Source organism: Anser anser (genome assembly GCF_964211835.1).
Source record: "Anser anser genome assembly, chromosome: 5".
In the NCBI taxonomy this organism is placed as follows: Eukaryota; Metazoa; Chordata; class Aves; order Anseriformes; family Anatidae; genus Anser; species Anser anser.
Window position 1 is genome coordinate 50043361 of NC_139725.1, and position 21811 is coordinate 50065171.

The 21811-nt window shown below is 37.7% G+C and overlaps 2 long non-coding RNA genes across 2 annotated transcripts; one reads left to right on the forward strand and one right to left on the reverse strand.

The window, feature by feature from the left end:
- Window positions 1-4462: 4462 nt before the first annotated feature.
- On the reverse strand, window positions 4463-19659 carry LOC310900630. The gene is made up of 4 exons (XR_014585283.1): window positions 19551-19659; window positions 13769-13862; window positions 13249-13345; window positions 4463-12235 (listed from the first exon to the last, which is right to left on the reverse strand). It is a non-coding gene; the product is annotated as an uncharacterized lncRNA (long non-coding RNA).
- Window positions 19660-19697: 38 nt separating this feature from the next.
- On the forward strand, window positions 19698-20895 carry LOC310900631. Its single transcript, XR_014585284.1, has 2 exons — window positions 19698-19833; window positions 20050-20895. It is a non-coding gene; the product is annotated as an uncharacterized lncRNA (long non-coding RNA).
- Window positions 20896-21811: the final 916 nt, after the last annotated feature.

Genomic DNA, 21811 nt, shown 5'->3' on the forward strand with positions numbered 1-21811 from the left:
CAGCTTACCACTATTTTAGAAACTACAATATTCAGGCAGGATTTACTTACGAGATTTTATAGTTTAAGTTGGTGACTGAAGCTGAGATAATAATCATAAGAAAATCTGTAAGACTATATGTCAGTCCCAGCTATTTACTACCTTGTGTTTAGTACTGACTAGAAACAGTTAAGGTGAGAAGAGAATTCTTTACATTTTTTGAAATCTTCTGCATAAAAAATCTTCTAAGCACATGCCTACTGGAGATTTCAAAAACAACTTGAAAATAATAACTCAGTAGTAATGGAAAAGTTACGTACATAAAACCCTCAGAAGATTAGTAATATATCATTAACAAATCAGGAACTGGTTTTAAAATATCATAAAGCATCTGTAAGAGGTTCAATATACACGCAGGGAAAGAAATAATTTCTCTTTTGGGTATCTTCTTGTACTTAATTTGAAAGCACAGCTTCTCCAACTAGGTTGCAGTATTTGAAGTTTGTAAGGATGATAATTTGTTGTTGCTACTGAATTTGTATTTCTTTGTTATATATGTTTTCACTGTAAAATTGTCTCAGGAATGCTGCAAAGTTAATGATCCCTGTTGATACAACTTCTGGTACACTAATAAAATATTGCCCCCAAAGGACCAGAGCACTATCAACATAAATCTGAAACAGAAAACATTTGAAATATCTGTTATTCAGTTACTACTAAAATTCTATATCAAAGTTTCAAAGCTTTGAATTTATTTCTAATACAAATTTAAATTGTTCTCACAGAGGTAGAGGAACATGGTCTTTTGTTTTGGAAAAAAAAATCTGGGAGCTGAGCAGAAATTTTGACCTGCTTCAATATTTCAGAACAAAATAGCGAGGTTGCAGTCTGGATGGTCATCACAGGTAAACAATTTCTGTGATGAAACATCAAAATATTTTTACATAGTAGGTATCAATTGTGTTATGGCAACATGTTGTTTTGTAATATAAAGCTGAGCTAGAATTATACATGTTTTGAGTTCCTTAATCTACCTTTTTGTGTTTTCCCTGACTACAAATATTTTGGGCTAAGGGCTCTACCTACATCTTTTATTATTATTATTATTATTATTATATTTAGATAAAACATAGAATCATCATAGAATCATAGAACATCTGACCCATAAGGATCATCGAGTCCAACTCCTGGGTCCTCAAAGAACACCCCCCCAAAAAAAATAAAAAAATCAGATCATGAAGTCACAAACCCTCCAGTTTGGATCTTTGCATATTATAATTTTCCAACTAAAAAACAAAGATATTGATAATGACCTTTATAAAGCACTTTGTGGCTGTGTTCTATCAATGAACAACATCTTAACAAATAATCTATGTTGATAAAGGCTTCCTGCATGGAAATCTCTGTGGGATTACAAGGGTCACAGTCCAGCAGCACCTTTTAGTGGACACTTCTCTACAGGTAGTCAGAGGGCCGGAGACTGAGTGGAAGTTACCGTGCAATGCCTGTGCAGATGGTCTCCCATTAGAGATGCACACCGGGCATATGTAAAACCACATCAAGAACAACGACAGGCCCTATGGATGAGAGCAGAGCTGCAGGAGTTCCTTCCAGACCTTTGTCTAACTGGCAGGTGCAATCTAGATGGTTTGAATTTGAACCAAATGGCGTCAGCTTCCCATGTTTAGAAAGTTACAATGCATTATTCAAGGAAAACTGATTCTGCAAATGGCCAAATATGCAATCAGGATACTGTTCAACAGAAGAGTTCAAGCTGGACTTGGACAAGTAAGGCTTTTGATGTAAGCCATTTGTTTTTCATTTGAAATGCTATGATTATTATTTTTAAATAAAACTCAATTATAATAACACAATGACACTATGAAAGACATAGTCTATTTTTGATACGTGAAATTCATCAGATAGTTGACAATGGGAAAGTTCAGGAATAGCTGATACTTTGAAATGAAACAGCCTCAAAGGTCAATGGTATTTTGTTCTAGAAGTGTGGTTTATACCTATTTCTGTTCATAATAGTTATTCTGATTTGAAATGATAAAAGTTACATGCATAGATGCATAAATTCTGGATTATATACAGTAGGCTGGAGCATTTTAGCTAAGTAGAGTCTTGTATTTAAAGTGCCTGATGTTTCATTGATGCCTGTAAAATTAGGAAAAAGAAATCACTTAAAATACTTTTTTTTTTCTTTTCTCCAGATGTATTAGATGAACATAATATAGCTTTTGAGATTCACAGACAGATAAGGAAATAGGGTTTTTATTATTATTTTTTAAAAAACACTTCCCCTAACTGCTTCCTGGAAGGCACTGAGCTCCATCTCCCGTTAGGTGACAGATTACATTTACCACTGGCAGAGGTATTCGGGATTGTTTGGAATCCTGTCTCTAATACAATGCTAGAGGATGAGCAGAGCAAGCTGCCGACTGTGAGAGATTGTACAAGTATATACAGTGAAGTTTCACAAGAAAGAATTAAAAAAAAAAAACAGAGAAAACTGCAAATGAAGACATTTTCTCAGCCAGGGTACAGCTGCATTCAGCTTAAGGTGACTTGTTAGCACACTTTCTATAAAGTCCAGAAATCTGTGGAAGGGCCATAAAACCTGATTCTAGCTCAGTTTCTTCACTGAATTCTGGATACAAGACTTCACAGAAGAAGCTATGAGTAAACCAGTGAAACTTTTCCTACATTTTATAGGGTATTTCAAAATAATGATGTTTGCTACAGGTCAGATACCAGGTCACAACTGAGCTTTTCAGTCCCACGGGAAATTTCAAGATTCTAGAATTTTATTTCACTTCTAATCAGGAAAAATATTGAAATCTTAAGATTTTTCAAATACTGTGAAATTTGAAAAAAAAAAAAAGATTTTCAGGCTAACAAAATGCTTTTTTTTTTTAAGATTTAAAAAACATAATCTGCACTTTGTTTCCACCAATATTTTTACATACAAAGTTCTAACCTTTTAAAATTTCAGTAATTTTCTGCAAAAACATTCTTTGCTTTGACAAGAAGGCATTTTCCAGTGGAAAATTGTTCCACTAGAGAAGAAAAATTGCATGTGCTTGAAATTCCTAAAAGACTCTTTGGATCCAAAAAGGCCATCACCGGAGGGATCCAACTCCACTGCCACACCATCATAATCCTGGGAGAAGCAGCGAAGGCAAGGGGAAGTAAAAACCTCTGTCACCAACTTCCTACATGTCATTTCTGGAAAGAATAACTTCACTTGTATGGGCCTTTTCTTCCTTCCATGCTGTTGAAAGTAAAAAGTCAGGGGCATACTAGGGCCAAGTGCATAAGCAGTGAGTCCAGAGCCAGCTGTTACTAAAGGAGCTCTTTGGGGAGGATGGATCTTGGGGAAGCTCCTCTGCTGCCCCCCTGAGTTTCTGGCCTAAGCAACTTCTCTTTGCACTTATGCCTAAAGCCAGCCCTGCCTGAAAGACTGAGCTGCCAGCTTGAGATTTCCTTTAATCAGTCTCAGCTTATTTCATAGCAGAAGTTCCTAATTCTTTAGACTCAAAATATGGTGAACAGCCATCTAATGGGCCTTTCCCTTTTCTGGGACTGGAAGAAAGTGAACCTTTAGGTGTTAGGACATGTCTATAAAGAGGAGATCTTTAGAGTATAAAACCATTTTGTAGCGTAGGCAAAAGCCAGAAACAAAGACGTGAATATGAGTTCAGAAACACCCATGTGAGCATGTTCTACATGACATCTTCACAGAGGAAATGCAATACTTCTGCTACCTCTTGATTTAGTGTCAACTCTGTGTTAACTTTTTATGTTTATTAACACAGAAAGCGATCTGTTTAAAACTCTCAAATTGAAAATCTTGATATAAAATGCTGTTTTGATTTTTTCCCCCCCCATATGTCTTACAATTTCAGAATGATCATGGTTGGCGTACTATACCAATTGTTTCAACAGTGTTTTGAGAGGCAAAGAGCTAGATGTAAAGATATCCTCTCCTGCCTTTCTATTTTAACTCATGACATCTTATCAGTACTTCTGGTGGTAGTGATAAGAATAGATTTGAAGTGGAAACTCTGACACAGGTGTTTTCCTCATTAATGACCATGATTTAAATGTTTTCACTGAAGTTACCTGATTTTATATTTCAATTCCTGTTCTGTCCCGCTGTCCATCCTCTCCATTAATGTAGCATTTGGAGTTTTATATCAGCCCACCCTTCAGAGCCTAAGAATATGTATTCTCCAACTGAGTGTAACCAGAAGATCTTAATTGCAAGAAAATAGGATACAGTAAGCACACAACTGAACTGTCCTGTCTGTACAGTTCAAAATACTGATTATTAAAGTAAGTTGTAGAAAAAGACAACTGTGTATGAAATAAATGATGGTCATATAATGAATTTTAAAATATGTTCAGTAACCATGAAATGATTAGGAAAAACATTTAAATCCTTATGATAATTTCTCATTCTTAATTTGCTGGGATCTGCATTATAAACATTTTCACTACATAAAATAGCTCTTCCTTCAGATGGAGGTCTGTAATTTGCCTGCATATAAATTCACCGCAAGACAGAAGAATGTAGATTAAATGTACATTAGTTGTGAGGAAAGGATGATAAAAAATTATTCTTAATGTCAGGATAATACAGCAGAAGAAATGGTATGGTATTAAAACAAAAAAACAAAACAAAACAAAACCAAAAAACCACAAAGCATACAAAACAAAGTAATTCATTCATCTATATTAACTATTTCAGTTCTCAGGGAGTCCTTCGGAGAAAAATGAATGATCAATGATTTTTTTTTTTCCCATTCTTAGCCATCACCTCAGCAGTGAAGACTGAGGCAACAGGTGTTGACTACTCATATGGATTATGTGATTTAATATGTGGCCATAATTGCTTGACAGGGTCCTTTAGACTCAGGATTTTCAGGTGATCTGTCATCCCAATGTGACATTGCTCAGAAACCATGATCAGAAGACATCACCTGCTTTCAGTCCACTGTAATGGAAACCTAGAGATCTTTAGCATGTGTGTTACTTTTACTGGCTTGTCTTAAGTTTGAGACAAACAGAGTATATGTCTTACCTAGAAAAAAATTGGAAATATGAGTTTAATATGAGATACAAGTTCTGTTAATCGTTTGCATTTTAAACACAGGACATTATGCCGTTTTATAACGGTTTAAGCCCAAGACCACACATTTCACATAATGCAAAAAAAAAGATTTGTTCGCAAATGAAAACTTCAGTCATTTAAACAGGAGACGTTTTTAGTATGACAATAAAATGGTACTTCTGTAACAGCAGTGCAGTAAATGGCATCATAACTGGGAACCGTGCTGTTTCTTGCCTCCAGCTATCTCAGACCAGATCTTTTATAGCAGAATAACTTAGGGATCCTAAGGAAAATATCTTTTTTTTTCCTCTCCCAAAACACTATACTGAAAAATAAAAGTCCTGGAAGGTCATGGGGTTACATTGAAAGTAGTAGCTTAATTTATTCAACCTAAATAACAACACTATTTTAACATACATTAAAATATACTCCTTTTATGAGCTTTTAAAATCTAGTTTCTGATTTTGTGTGTTGATTTATTTCTGCACAGTGCATTCTCACTACAAAAACTGGTAGACTGTTGCTGACAGCTTCTTCAGATAAACATGCAAATAAGTTTACCCATGCTCTTGGTTATTTTGCAAAAATAAACATACAAGGTAGGAAGGCTTTCCCTTTCTATACCAATTCCTATGCACCACCTTATGGCTGCTTAGCTTTCTTACTGGTAGTTTTATTAGGAGAGGAAAATCATTTGTGTCTTTTGATAGCCAGCGTTCTTCAGTCATCGTAACTGGAGAACTGTAGTGAATTGATACACTTCCACTCTCCAGTGTTATAATAAATACTGCTGTGTCACAAATATTTCTGAGATAATCACAGCTATCAGATTTACCTTAAAGGTAGTTACATTGTGAAAATAAGTTAGTTTTCTCAAAACAAAGATATCCATTTAAATCAATGTAATAAGTATATTTGCTTTGGCAGATGTATCTGCATTGCAAAGTTTATTCCTCCAGACTACTAGCCTAGTGCATGAAGGCAAAGGGGCTGGTTTTAACTTGTATATCTTAGAAATTCTCATTTCAAAACTGGCTTTCCCTCTTTGCAATGCTCCTATACTAATGAGCATGAGACTGTTTAATTGATCCCTCTTTTCATTAAGCATGGACTCATAAAAGTATGTGCTTAGCGAGGTGTCTTTGACTGAAGAATTCACAGTCCCACTTTTAATCTAACAAAGCCTGATTTAGCTAGTTTTCAGAACACATGGCAATGCCATATTTTACTAGAGTACTTGGAGGGAGCAGTTGGGAATTATGAATTGGTAAAACTGATCAACAGAAGTGATGTGGACAACTATAGTACAAGCAGATCCTCACCACACATAATTGGTTGGGATGTTATTTATGGACCCACGTATTTTTAGCTACTGGCAATGCCTACCACAGTAGAGGGGGTGGTAGATAAAAATGGAAAGAATACTTTGAAAAGGGTGTTATTTTTACACTGAACTTCTCATATTACTCAACTGACGTTACCTCGGCACGTCACTGAACACACTCAAAGAAAAAGTGTCTGTCACGAGGCCGTAGGAACTGCCACCCTGGTCAGACCAAAGGTCCGTCTGTTGGAGCATTCTGTACAGTGACCAGGAGTGATTGTTCAGAGAAAGAGGGTAAGAAACAGTGTAATACAAAGTGGTCCTTATTGCTGACAATCAGTTAAAGCATTTTGGACCACTGGATTCAGCAGCAAACAATGGACATATCCCCCATATACTTGTTTAATCTCTTTTTAAACCTATCTATACTTTTGGTTTCTAAAACATCCTCCAGCAATGAGTTCAGCAATACAGCTTGGTTTGTTTTAAATTACTATATAGCTTTTGCACTTCTAATAAACAATGGATGACTGTCTTCATACTGCTGATTTTATGCCATATCCAACTTTAATCATCTCTTTTCCAAGAAGGCATGTCCTATTCAGTTTCCCTTGTATTGTACCTATTACTTTGTTTTTAATCACCACTGCTCACCTTCTCTATGTCTTCACTTGTGCTACTACATTGATATTTGAGATCCATTTCCTTATGGAACTATGTAGGACACCTGTTCCCAGGCTGGTCAGCCATAAATCCTGGAATTACTCTCTGATACCAGCTGAGTGCTTGTGCAGCCTAGGATAAAGGAATGCAACAGCGCCCATCCTTTGAATTCCTTCCTGCCTCCCTTCATAGGTAGGTGTAGCTCAGGTCATATCAGATGTACAGGATGGGACTCACTCTCCTCTCCACAGGTGAGAACTGGAATTTTCCTTGTGGATTTAGGAGCATAAATCTTTCTAATTTCCTATCTTTACATGTCTTTTCCTACTTTCGTTATGCATTTTCTGGACACTACTGGAACATAACATTAAATGCTAATATTTTTGGTAATAATTTACAATAGTAAGGAAGTGAAAATTATTTTAGAAGTTATTAACAATATTGATTGGGTAGGGTTAAGTCCTCTTGAAACTGGTGGATTCAACAGCTGCCCTTCATAAATTATTAAAGAAATGATTCAAGTAGTAACTGAAGTCTTTTTAATTTTAGAGAACTGAAGCAATTGCAGTCTCCACCCAAAACCTGCATAACTTCCAAAGGACATATGCTGGGCGTGCATAAGCAAAGGTAACAAATTACCTGCATCTAATTTCATTATGGACTCCTAATATGTGAAAGTGCATCTAGCTGTCTTTCTAGTATTACTAGATTTGTGGTAACAGTGGGTAGAAAAACAACTTTGATCAAGAGGTAGGAAGAAAGAATCTGAACTTCTTCATGAAAGAGATGAAATCTGAAGCATCTCTGCCTAGAATAAAATCATGGGGAGAACTGGAGTACCAACTATGCCCAAACAATAGAGAGTGGTTGAAAGGGAGTGTTGCCTCAGTGAAGACAGAGTGGAAGGAGCAGTGAAAAACAGAAGTGACAGAAAGAAAAGTGCAGAAAGCCAAGAAATAGCAGAATGAATACTAAGTAAAAAGAAAGAGACAAAGCTTCTTGGCCTGAGCACTGGCTCAAAGTCTTTCAGATAGGTAGAAAAAACAAACCACTTAGTGCTTAATACCTCTTGTGTCCAAGGAACATACATTTGTATGCTCACTGTAATCAAATACCTGGCTCAGTTACTAATTTATATGCTTAGCTGAACCAATATGCCTCCTAAATTTAGCATACTTCAGAAAGAGACAATACAGTTTTGACCTTTGGATTGTTTTTATCTAAAGTCAATACATTTTCATCCTCAACTGATTTGCAGCCCATTGAGTGGTCTGTACTGCAGCCAGCTCAGGGAGAGATGAAGCAGATGGATGGATTCTTCCACTTCCCTGTCTTACCACACTAACATAGGTAACTACTACACTGCTAAAGGTCATTGAAATACAAAGAGCTGACCTGGAACTGTAGTGGGTTTTCCTTTTGTGAAGTCTCACAGTGACTTATGAGGGCATCATACAATTTTTGAGTGCTAGTAGTCAGCTGACAGCTGATAAATGATAAAATTGTAATGTAACAACTACTTAAATGGTTAAATGACTATGTTCAAAGCCTATCACAATTGAAAAGAGAACAGTGTTTAACAGCATATTTATACGTAGACAGCTTTAACCACATCTATATGCAGTGCTTGAAATAAGTGGAAAAATGATTATGAATTTAAATTCTAAATAGTTATGAGCTTAAAAGCCTAGGTTATGAGCTCAGGAGAAAGGAGAGCAACAGCTACTCACAGAGCAAGACCTTCTGGCATCCCTCGCTATTCACAGCAAGACCAGGCTGATTTTAATGTGTTGGACTTTGTGGTGTCGGGATTCAGCAAGATCTTCTGTAAGTCAGCTATTACCACTGCTCAAGAAAAGCAAGGCCATGCATAGTTTAGCAAGCAACATCCTGCAGCTTCTGTACTCAGCATGGGCTTTGGCATTTCAACTGCGTAAGGAAACCAGTACACACCTGCAGTGGAAGAGAGCTAAGTGGGAAAGGCAAAAAAAAGTGAACCTGGAAAAGAATGTATCATAAGGAAAGCTGAACTCAACACCAGGGAGACTGCAGGGTAACCTTGGTTTTAGACAGAACAGCTGCACCAGCACATCATCAGGTGTAGGGTCTTTTGATTCCTGATGAGTTTGGAACTGAGAAGCTAAGATCTGGGAGCTTCTGCTAATTGTCAGAGACATAATACACTTTGCATCTACCAAAGGCAATGTCTTTTTAACTAGTGTGTTTTCTGACACTTGCATCTCGAGTGCAGATTTCTCCCCCCTAAAAAGTGGTGTGCCTATTTAGAATAGGAAACAGTTGTATTGCAATGTATGACTGCATTCAGGCTTGAAATAAGAGGGAATGTAATATGAAGATTACCTTTACTGTAACAAATCAATGACTGATGACCAACTGCATTTGCAGTTTACCAGGATTACAAAGGTGGAGCATAACACTACTGTCCTTTAAAGACTTCACAACAGTTAATGCGTGTTTTATGCCGGGAATGCTTTGCTTAGATTCAGTGAGAAACTTCCCAAGAACATTTACAGTTATGGAGGATGAATAATACAGAGATGTACCAGTGGGAAACCACTGACTATCAGAGCTGCTCCAATTGACCTACAATGACAAGTGCAGTTTAGTCTTCTGTTGAGTATTTCCCTAGGTAAAGAACGTACATATTTCACACTATTTTTTACAAATTCTGAAAAAAAAAAACAACAACAACAAAACAACAACAACAACTTCACTCCAAAGTCAAAGTAAGCTAACAAATTTCATATGTGGAAGTCAGGTGAAAAGATAATTTAAAGTTGGTCCTCATTATGTTACCAACTGTTGTGATAGGTTTGGATTCTTTGAATTTTTTTTGCCTGTCTGCTGATAGAGACAAAGAACAATTACTTGCTGTTTGTTGAGTAAAGAGAATTCATTTAGCCTTTTTCATATGTATTCTGCAACAATTGACACAGCTATTGGCAGAAGGTGCTGAGCTGTTCAGTGCTTGAAAAAGTTCTACCAAATTCAAACTGAGACATCATGCTAAAGTTACATATAGTCTCTATACAAATATATACACGTTATATCTGATACATATATGCATACACACAGAGCACAGTTTGCATAATTTCTCTGTATTATGGGAATACTCATAAGAAGTAGCATAAAATTTTCTCTGCTAAATGCACAGTGATCTGCCCTGTGGGCTCTGAATAAGCTATCTTGGAGCAGACACTCGAGCTAAAATTGCCTGACCCTTAGATAGGTTATTAAAGGCAATAAAGAACATAAGTTCCTGTATGATTATATCTGAAATGCACAGTGTAACCATTTCTTCAGAAATCTGTGGTTTGGGAAAGGTAATACATATGGAAATTTGCTAATTTAAAATGACACAATCTATTAGAGAATAGCCAAACCTTTAGAATTTCAAAAAGGAGGTTAGGTTGTGATGTACATATGAAACTTATAGAACACAGAATATAGTGAAGAAATGGTGTTGACAGACATTAAAGATGTTTCACAGATCAATAAATTACATTAAATTCAGTATGGGAATGAATGTGACTCTCCCCCTATTCTCCCCACCAACTATATTATTTAAACTTAAATATAAAAATTTGGAATACAGATAGCAACTGACACATCTAGAGAGAAAGACAAAATAAATTAGTTTAACAGTGGGCACACTTTAAGAATCACTAAGACCTCAAAATAAGGAAGAGACCATGTTTGTAAATATACTGCACTCTTGTAGAAAGAAAGAGATATTCAGTAAACAAGGATAAGGGTAGTAGATATGCAGACAGGTGGAATCTATAGAGTGTCTGTGAATGGGAAATTGTGCTGTTATGCAGCTTCTGGGAACAGTCTGAGCTGATTGATTTCCTAGAAAAGGGTAGATAAGGATATGAATTTTTCAGGATTGACTGACATCTTTTATAATGACTGTCAAACTGATTTTGTCAGTAAGCACAATAGGTTACACCAATTTCTAATAATCTAAGAGATTTCTCAGGTACTGCTGCTACTAATCTACCATGCTCACTGAAGATTAGTCAAGAAGTCAATCCTAATTTTTCATATATATTAATGGCTGCCTATACAGCAACACTGGGGATCTAGCTGTCCTCTAAGGGTGAATTTCAAAGCTTTCTGCATCAGCCAACTGTAGCCTGGCCACACAAACTGGAGAAAAAGACCTGTGCAAGCATTCTGTCTTTGCAGTGAGCTGTAGAGGGACTCTGAACAGAGAGGTCAGTTTACTCTCTTTGTGGTAGAATGGGGACCGGTACTACAGGATTCACAGCTATCTCTGAATATTCTAAATGCAGAACTGTTTCTTATACATTTAAAATGTATATACAGCTCTATACATGCAAAAGCCTATATGAATTCAAAAAACTATGCATAGTAATATTAAGAATCAGATAACATGCGCTGGTATTTGAATGTCTTACCATGAGTGTGCAGAACATGTGTAAAGGGTGGGTGACAAATTTATCTTTTAAAATACTTTACAGCTATATTGAATTGTACACAAGCTATTTTTTTCCCCAAACCCAGAGTAACTTTGTTTCTAATGAATGTTACATGAACTAGCCAAGAAAGCGCATCTCAATAATGCAAAGTTCCTCAGCAGTCACTTAACGTTATCGATCGTAACACTAAGTGTTTTTTGCTTTTTGCGCACAAGGTGGTGCTCTTATCAACAGTCTGCGTAGTAGGTAAGTGCATGAGAGCAAGATGCCTTACTGCTTTACAGAGCAACATTCATTAGGAAGCACAGGATTCATTCCTCCTAGCATTTCCATAGCCTTTACTGAGATGTCAAAATCATACATTTCTGTTCCTTTCTCCAGATACAAGGAGAAGTGCAAGAATATTACAAAAAAATAGTAAAATTTAAGAGATTAAATAGCTCTAAAATTAATTGAATGGACTTGAGATGTTCATATGAACAGCGGAGCTTGGTCCCCAAATTCTAGGCAAGTTTACTGCGATATAAATTCCTTCACAATTTTGAGATGAGAAGCTGAGTAAAATTCACTTCTGAACGTGCTTTATGATTTTCTCTTCCCATTCTAAATTTAAAATGTCATGTTTTACCTTCATATCTTCTTCTGTTAGCTAGACACTGGTGATGATACCATATACTTGTACTGAAATAATCATCGTAAAAGAAATTAAAAGAAAGAAATCAATAAGGTGATCACATTTAATATAAACATAAAATTATAAATAACAGTATTTTATCATCAATAATATACTGGCAAAATGAATGATTCATTGTATTTGGATATAGCTGGGTCACCTAAATCTTCACTGACCTCAAGCTAAGAAAGAAGGAAATTGGTCAGTACTCTGGAAGATCCCTAAGGAAATAACACATGGACTATTTTCCCACCAAGGGATGTGAAATGTACAATGGAAACAACAACAGCAATAACACCCACTGGAGATCTACTTATTCTGCTTATATAGAAAATCAAAGCTTGGTTTGGTCCAACTCTTAAAGAAACGTCTCTTTGCATTCTTAAAAGAATATCCTCTGGTAACATCCTAGCTTTGCCCAGGATGGCATCAAGGCAGGTTTTGAATATCCCAAGAGAACGAGACTCCACAGCCTATCTGTGCAACTTGCTCCAGTGCTGTCACCCTCACAGTAAATGTTTCCTCATACTGAGCTGAAACTTCCCGTGTTCCAGTTTGTACATGCTGCCTCTTGTCCTGCCACCGGGCACCACTGAAAAGAGTCTGGGACCATCTTCTTGACACCCTCCCTTCAGATATTTATACGCATTGATAAGATCTCCCCCCAGTCTTCCCTTCTATATTTCTCTCCTGAACACATTTTGTTCAGGAATGCTTCCACATACCCTTATTCCTCCTCCTAAAGCTTTCATCTGGTATACACTACCATTTGCATAGAAACACGCAATGTCACTACATGATCAAAGCTCCATCCAAAGGCAATATGGAATAAAAACTGGATCAAAGGATAGTTTTTTTTTTAACCATACTCTTACAGTGTTAAATAGAAAGTTAGAAATATTTTAAAATAATTTGTTAATTTTACCTTCATCTTATTCTTCCACTTGCTCCCATATTTAAGTCCTATTTTAATCCCTTTGGACCTGGGAACTTTTAACAATCTGGATGCCTTTTAACATACCTACAGTTATTGATGCTAAGCAGAAGTACATTTATTCTTCTGTTGTTCTTACATTTGCCATTAGATGGGAGCAGTCACTTTCATTAGCACTGCAGATCTAGTGAGCATGTAAGAAACAAAATGGATTAAATAGCTTTATCTCTAGCATGAAAGGAAAAATACACTCATTAGCAGAGCTATTAATAAAAGAAACATCACGGAAATAAGACCATGCTTGTAACATGGTAACTTAAATTTATTGAACAGGTCTGTGTTGCATTATTAGTACACACTGTGGCAAACAGCTTCTGTTTAGAACTTAAGAGAGCTGTTTTGTTCTTTAAATTATGTTTTACACACATTTGCATAAAAAAAAATTACTAGGAAGATTGCAAAGTTAACCTTAAGAGCTGCCAAATCTAAAACCCTGTATCTGCTGTGGTTGGGAATGGATTTAAATGGAGAGACACTGGGGATAGTATGCTGAATTCAGTTTCTGCTTTCAACACATCACAGGAATAGGCCTCATCTTATTCCTTACCTCTGAGAGTATCCAGTGACATTCCTTCAGTAGCAAATACACATAATCCACAGGGCATACTGAGTTTTATGAGCCATTCCTCTATTGGCAATGTCTGCTTGAACACGAAATGAATATTAATGAAATATTTCCAACTTACAGACTACCACAGAAGAATGATTACTCACAGAGGGGCCGTTTTTCACTAAGCTAATCAGACTTCTTCTCAGTAATAACTAATTACTGGGCAAGGACAACAGTACCTGGCTAGACAAAAATGCAGACATAATCAATTCACCTTAGAAGTTAGCTGAATATGAGGAATACACGAAATCATACCCCTAGATATTTTACAAGTAAATGTTAGTGCCTTATCCTAAACATTTACTGGAAGCGTCTTGGCTGCATCAAGTGAAAGCACAAAGTAGGTAAGGTGACAAACCACAATGTTTGGAATTCCAGCGGTTTAGATACACATACAAAATAGTGAGTTTTACCCAAAATAGCTTCTGTCGCTCTATTGAGCACTAGGTTCAGGCAGAAGACTACTATCAAGGAGTCCAAATCAACTGCACTTTTATATAGCAGTAAAGATTTTAGAAACTTAACTATGCTTCTAGTCCCTTGCCTCCTAACGCCAACAGCAGTATACCCACATTGGTACAGCAACGAAGACACACTGAGAAAACCAATTCTCTGAAGTAAATCGTCAACAGCTTAGATTGTGAGGGCATTTAATGTAACATCACAGTGAGTAGTGCCAGGCAGATTTCTTTGAAATTCTGCTACAGTGCCAGGAAACATTAGTGCTGGGCACTAAATGAGGACAGTTGGCCAGCATAAGTGAACACCGAGAAATCATCAAAATGTCTTAGAATAAGTAAATAAATAAATGATTTATTCTAGGAAAGTTAAAGCCAATCCACAAAAAGAAATATAACATGAAAAATAGATATTTTATAAGAGAGAAACAGGACCAGCAGTGATGCTGAAAGACGCCTGGTGTTACAGGACAAAACCCAGGAGTCTGAAATCATATATGCCAGTGTGAATGTAGACATGAATTTCTAAAGACTGAAGTCCAGTCATTTCTGCTATAGTAAGCAATGAATGCTTTTGTTCATCATTTGGTAACTGCATTCCTACCAGCAAAGCCTCTGGAAAATAAAGAAAAGCCAAGGAAAAACAATGAAAGTTTAATTTTTAAGGAAAGTTGAGCAAAACCAATCACTTGTACAATGGATATGATAACACAGTAAGTGGATAAAGATGTGCATATGCTAGTGATAACAAAACAGTATTTAGAACAGGTAAGAAAGTTCATTAATTTTTGGAGAGTATTACAGCTACAGAAAGTCAACTGAATCTGAAGAAAAATATCAATTAGATCCAAAGAATATGAAGTATGACTTTAAAATTCTTACTACTATTACATGTAATATTTTGCCTGGGGATATCAATGTCCCAAGTACTTGCATCATCTTCACCTTGCTTTAGAAATGAAAGCCAGCATTTAAATGAGACTTCAATTTTTTCCTGCAAAGGTTATATTAAAAACACCCTTTTCCCATTATGGGTCTATTTCCCCTTGTCTCACTGCACAATTATTGTGTGTAAGGCTAAAGGTAAAAGCTGCTAGAGGCAATTTTTTTCAGCCCAAATTCCATTAGATTACCTCTGGCCAAAGCTAGCAAGGATACAGCAGGACTCAGCTTGATCATGGAACCCTTGGGGTCATTTCTATTTTTGTATCCATACCATTAAGCCCTGACTGCGTATTGAACCTTTCTTCAGCTGATAAAATTCATCTTCCTCTGGATATGTGCTCTTGAGCATTTGCATTCAATTTCTTCCTCCCTCCATCCCCTTTTCTTTGAACAGTTTGTGCTGATAAAACTGACACTACGGTACCTTCTCCAGTCCTTGAACAAACACACAGACACTTTGGTCTAAATATAACATTTAGCCAGGTAACTACACCTGTTGGAAAAATAATTAGACCAGTAAAAGACTGGTGTGGATGCATTTGTGTCAATCAAATGGTGATCCATGCCAATATAATCTCTCTGTATGAGAACAGCTATACTGCATCAGTATAGCATCCCTTTGGAGAATAAATTCATCATCTGAGCGTGTCTGCATTGCAGTAATGATACAAGCATAAGCATAGCAGTGAAGTGGCCAAGCTTCAGTTAAAGAAATATCTTGAAGAGGTATCAGAGCTAAGATTAAATTTCAGAGATTTTTATATATTTTTGTGACAAAATGGAAGAAATTTCATGATATTTATACACCTTACTCTGGATTGAAGTTCTCAGTTTTCAGATCCGTTCAAAGTTCACAGAAATCCTAGGGAGTTACTTGGACAACCCAAACCTGAATTTCTTGCTTGCTCTGTATTTAATTTCTCCAATCAACTGAAATGTTGTACACAGAAGATCATGAAATCTTTAGTGCTTTTAGCATTCCTTCTGTTCTGGGCAAAGGGAGATTCAGTATTTCCACCCAGAAGTGTCTGCTTCCAACTTCCCACTCCCTACTTCATATTCTGCAACACACTTTTCTAGTATAACAGCCACCATCTGCTCCTGTTCAGCATACCTTTCATTAGCTATCATTGAGTTCCTTACTTTAGCTCTGAACTTCTAAATACTCTATCAGGAATATAGGAAAGAAAGTGGATTAAATGGTAATCGAAGCTGTTTCTCTTGTACTATCCTATAAGCTTGAGATAATTGCAAAGCTAATCCAGCTGCTTGGTATGAAATAAAAAGAGTAAGTGACAAGTAAGGTATCAAGTAGTAATAATAGGTTCTAATTACGAGTATGGGTCTCACAGGTTCTGTGACAACACAGAGAATTAGTAAAACAATTGTGTTAGCATTGCCATTAATTTATAACTCCTGTTAATCAAATGGTTTTGTTTTGAGGTGGAAGTAGTAAAAACATGTACTGTTCATGATCTAAGGTGAGAGCAAGCCCTGCAGAATTATGCATCAGTGGAAACTTCTTTTCTCATTTCCCACTTATCCTCTGCATTTATGTTGTTTATATAACAGCTGATTTGCTTTGAAAAGGAAGGAAAAATACATGTTATACCTTGAGAAATCTTCTACTATCCTTTCATTGCAATTATTAAACTAGTCAAACACTTAACACGTTGTAGATGAATAACTGGTTCAATTTATTTATACACCCTATCTGTTCTTGAAAGCATATATGCTGTGCCACATCCAGGATCATAGAGGTCATAATCCTCATGAAAACAACTTGAAGCGCACCATAATTTGCATATGTTAACTTTAATCTCAACGCGACATCTTTTATGCATTAAGACAAACTTATGAGCGGAGAACGTTTAGGATCAAATTTGAAGTCACAGGTTCCAATTAGTTGGGAATTAATTTGGCGGCTCAAGATTAGCAAGGACTCCAGGAAAAAAACAGCGACAAAAACAAACAAACAAAAAAAACCAACACCACACAATGTAAACAAATAAGCAAACAAACACACCAGTTCTGGAAGAGACATCCCAAACTGTCTATTACAGAACCAGAGATTGGTTAAGGTTGGACAGGACCTCTGGAGGTCACATTGTCCAACTAGCCCTGCTCAAGCCAGGCCACCTAGGACCATGTCCAAATGACTTCTGAATATCTCCAAAGAGGGTGAGTCCACAACCTCTCTGGGCACCCTCTACGAGTGCTCCATCACCCACACAGTAAAGAAGTGTTTCCTGATATTCAGACAGAATCTCCTGTGTTTCTGTTTATGCCTGTGGCTTCTTGTCCTGTCACTGGGCACCACTGAAAAGGATGTGTGTAATAAGGAACAGACTTCAGCCTCACAAAAAAGTGAGGAGTTAGAGACCATTAGGAGATGAATTAAACTGGGGAAAGCAAGAGAATGAACTGTTTATATAAAAGTTACATTACCCACCATTTTATTACAAAGAAGGTTATAACTAACCTCTAGAGTGTTCCAAAATGTTTTATAAAATTAAATGCTGGAAGAGGAAGGCTAAATTGAACTAGTATGTCTCAGAAGTGATTCTGTAACTATCATTTGTCATACTTAATCAACAAATTAAACTGAACTGAAAACTCAATAAGGTAATCTTATCTTTTTTAATATATGCAACTCCCGAGGACAATAAAAACATGTTTAAAATTGTTGTGATATTGAAAAATCAGTTATTCTATCTGTTATAACAAAGATAAATTTTGCAGAGTTAATAGTCCATAAGAACAGATTTTTTCTTTCTATCAACTCTACAAAAAATGAAGTATGATGGTTTCACCCTGATGGGCAGCTAAACTCTGCCACAACTGCTCTCTCACTCCCCCTCAAAGGAAGAGGGGAGAAAATATAATGAAAAAGAGTTCAAAGGTTGAGATAAGGACAGGGAGATCACCCACCAAGTATCATCATGGGCAAAACAGACTCAGCATAGGAGATTAATATAATTTATTGTGTACCACTAACAGACTAGATCAGTGAGAAACTAAAAGCAAACTAAAGACACCTTGCCCCCATCCCCGCTCTTCTACATCTGTCCCCTGAGTGGTACAGAGGAACAAGGAATGGGGGTTGAAGTCAGTCTTTAACACTTTGTCTCTGCTGCTCCTTCATCTCTCTTCCTCTCCACAGGCTGCAGCCTCCTCCAGGCCACATCCACCTGCTCCCCCGGGGGCTCCTCCACGGGCTGCAGCGTGGAGATCTGCTCCATGTGGGACCTATGGGCTGCAGGGGGACAGCCTGCTCCACCAGGGGCCTCTCCACAGGCCGCAGGGGAACTGCTGCTGCGTGCCTGGAGCACCTCCTGCTGCATTGACCTCAGGGTCTGCAGGGCTGCTTCTCTCATTTTCTCACCCCTCTCTCCCAGCTGCTGTTGCACAGCGTTTTCTTCCCTTTCTTAAACGTGCTCTCACAGAGGCACAACCAGCATCTCTCATTGGTGCATCTTCGGGCAGCGGTGGGTCCCTTTTGGAGCCGGCTCTTATCTAACATGGGACAGCTACTGCACTTTTCTCACAGAGGCCACCCTTGCTATCAAACCTTGCTGGAAAAGCCCGATACACAAGGGTATTTCACAACACCTATTTATTGGAATTGAGGTCTTTTGAATTTCACTTAGACACCTTATTGACCATCATCAAGTCAATCAGCTGTTTTACCACCACCCACACAACACTGCCTTGTATTGCTACACACTCACAGTGAGATGGGAGATTGAGAAGCAGTAACTGACAGGAGGTGGGAACGGGGATTCAGTCAGTGTTTGACAGACCGTGCGTGACTTCAGACAAATTATTTGCTGTTCGTAACATACTCCACATCCATCTCAGGAAGCATCAATAAAGCTTTTGTTTATCAAGCTCTTAGAGGTCTAGGGAAGAGCGTGCAGAACAAACATGAACGCTGATGCCCAGTCTCCTGTAGTGAGTCCTCATGTACACATTTGTCTACGTTTCTCACCCTGTCACTTCAACTTTGTTACTCTCTGCATTTAAGGCACTACCCCTCCTTTCCAGTGCAGTCGCAACCCAGGCAGAGAGGAAGGCCGGTTTCTTTCTCCACACCATAACTGGCCACCACCTTCTCCACAGTCCCCTGGGCCAGCAGCAAACCTCCGTGGCTGGGGGAACAAATGCCAGCCAACCATTCGCTGACCCAAAAGCCCTTGAGCCCTTCCCAGCTCTCCCCAAGCCTCCCGAGCTGTAGGCTCTGCCTCCTGTTACCCCACCCAGACAGCAATCTTGTCTCAACAGCTTCAGCTGCTAGGGAGCTTAAACTCACTCACCTGCACTGCACTTCTGACCCCGTGTAGCCCAGCAGCAGCAGTCAGTGTCTTCCCCTCAGCAGTTTAAAAAGCTTGACGGCCAGAGCTGCCTGAGACGACCTCTGTCTGCAGGGGGATTAGCACCTTTCACGTCACCCTGCAAACAATCAAAAGAGCGCACGCAGCCAGTTACTGTGCATGAATGAAGGGGTTAGGAGCAGCTGAAACAGCCCTTACACATCTGTTTGCAATCATCTGATCACACAGTTAATTGGCACGAGCTACATTATTTCATCTGACCTGTGTAAGACAGATTTCTTATATTCCAGACTGGGCGTGGCAAAAAAAAAAAAAAGTTATGATAGCTAACGCTTGTGTTTTTTTAAGATGTCACTTGTTTCATAAGTATTGGTATTTATCCTTCTATAGACAGTGAGTAAAGACCGCAGCATCAGTCTGGGAGATCAGTTTATGAGCTGATCATGCAGCTCTGCTTCTCATTTTCTCCCCTCTCTTGCAGAGCACACAGAGACAAATGTGGATGCAAGTTACTGTGCCAGAAATAGCTGTGCAGCAATATACTGTGGACATGACTGTAAATAGTTTTATGAGCTGGCCAAAGGCAAAAACATAGTAAAGGCTTATTCATAAGTGATGGTATCAGCATATCTAAATTCTTCCTCTACCACACCAAACGTCACAGGAGGACGCTTCAAATAAAGGACAGTTAACCCAGGAGGTGATTGGTCATTCCTGGTAAATGTCCAGTGGAACAAGCTGCAGAATGAAGATGTTCATCAGGTGGAAGCAGAAGCTGACTGACTGAATAAAAACTGTACAGCTTTTTTTTTTTTTCTAGCAACTCTACTGCCCTACATAGCCTGTATAAGCTCTGTGCATATTAATGTATACCCACATACAAATATATATATTTATAAAACATCAGAACAGCCCCTTAAGTCAATATAACAGTGAAAGTGACAACAGCAACAAGTCTTGTACAGTCAAACTTGTCACAATATATTAATTAGAGCAACAATGCTCTCAGCTCACAGAAGTATTAATATATTTTTTTTTGCACTTGCAAATATATTAAAGTTGTTTACAAATGCCAGCAAGATGAGTTCCAACATGCCTGAGATGCAAACAGGCACAGTCACACAGCAGATGGTGAAAATAAGATATGGTGGTGAAAGCTATTGTCCCTAACTCACCTAAATATGTCACTGACATGGCCAAGAAAGGACTTCTGATTTCAGAATTTAAATTTCTGATATCCAACATTGACCCAAAGAGCATCCTAATATATACAAAGATTTCTATGTATTACAGAAGCTTTTGGGTCAGTCTCTTAGAAATAAGACACTGTCGTCAGCATGATACCAGCAAGCTAGCAGTGTAGGACAGCAATAGTTGCCACACATTGCAGGGCAGAAGCAAAGATAGGTCAGTGAAATAAGGTAATTAAAATAAGCAATGGAAAGTTGTAATTACTAAGGATGATTAAGGAAAATAATGGAAAAGAATAATTAAAGAGGAAAAAAAGAAATAAAAGAAGGTTTTATGTTAGAGAATTTAAATTCAAATGAAAGAAATCACTTGGTATAATATTGTTCTGTTAAGTTCAGTTCTCATCAGATAGTCAATTATGAAAAAAAAATCACTGGGAAGGTTAGAAAAGGTCATAGTGCAGTCCATACTGCCAAGTCTGTTTCTCTTAGTCTCAAGGATGTTGTGAGAGCTTTCCAAATACTTACTGTAAATAGTACGCTTGCTTCCCATCACAGAATATCTAAAGGTCAGTGGTGTCCTCAGTCTAATCTCCATAAGTTTCCAAAACGAAGTTTTGCTTTTTATTTTCCAAATGTTTTGCTACTGGTAGGTGCTTTCTTTACATTCTGGAGGCCGGAGCTCTTCAGCAGCAAAGAGGCGCAGCATAAGAACAACATATGCTTCCTCCCCCATGCTAATCTAAAGGACCTACTGCTGAAGGAAGAAAAAAGGCTTCACACTGGTTGGCATCTGTGGTAAAGCAATGAGCTCTCATGTTGTGGTAGGTTTTTAAGAAATGCACATTTTTTCTCTGTGAAATGGACAACAGTCAGCAATTATATTTATATAATCAGATACAAACATGTAATTGGTAAGTCTCACCATTCTGTGTTTGTTTGGGACTAATGGTCTAACAGTGAAAGACTGATCACTCATCATCAAACCCATCAACAGTCCAGCCCCCTACCCTTTTTGCTAAACATGGAAGACATCTGTAATATTTAAGACAT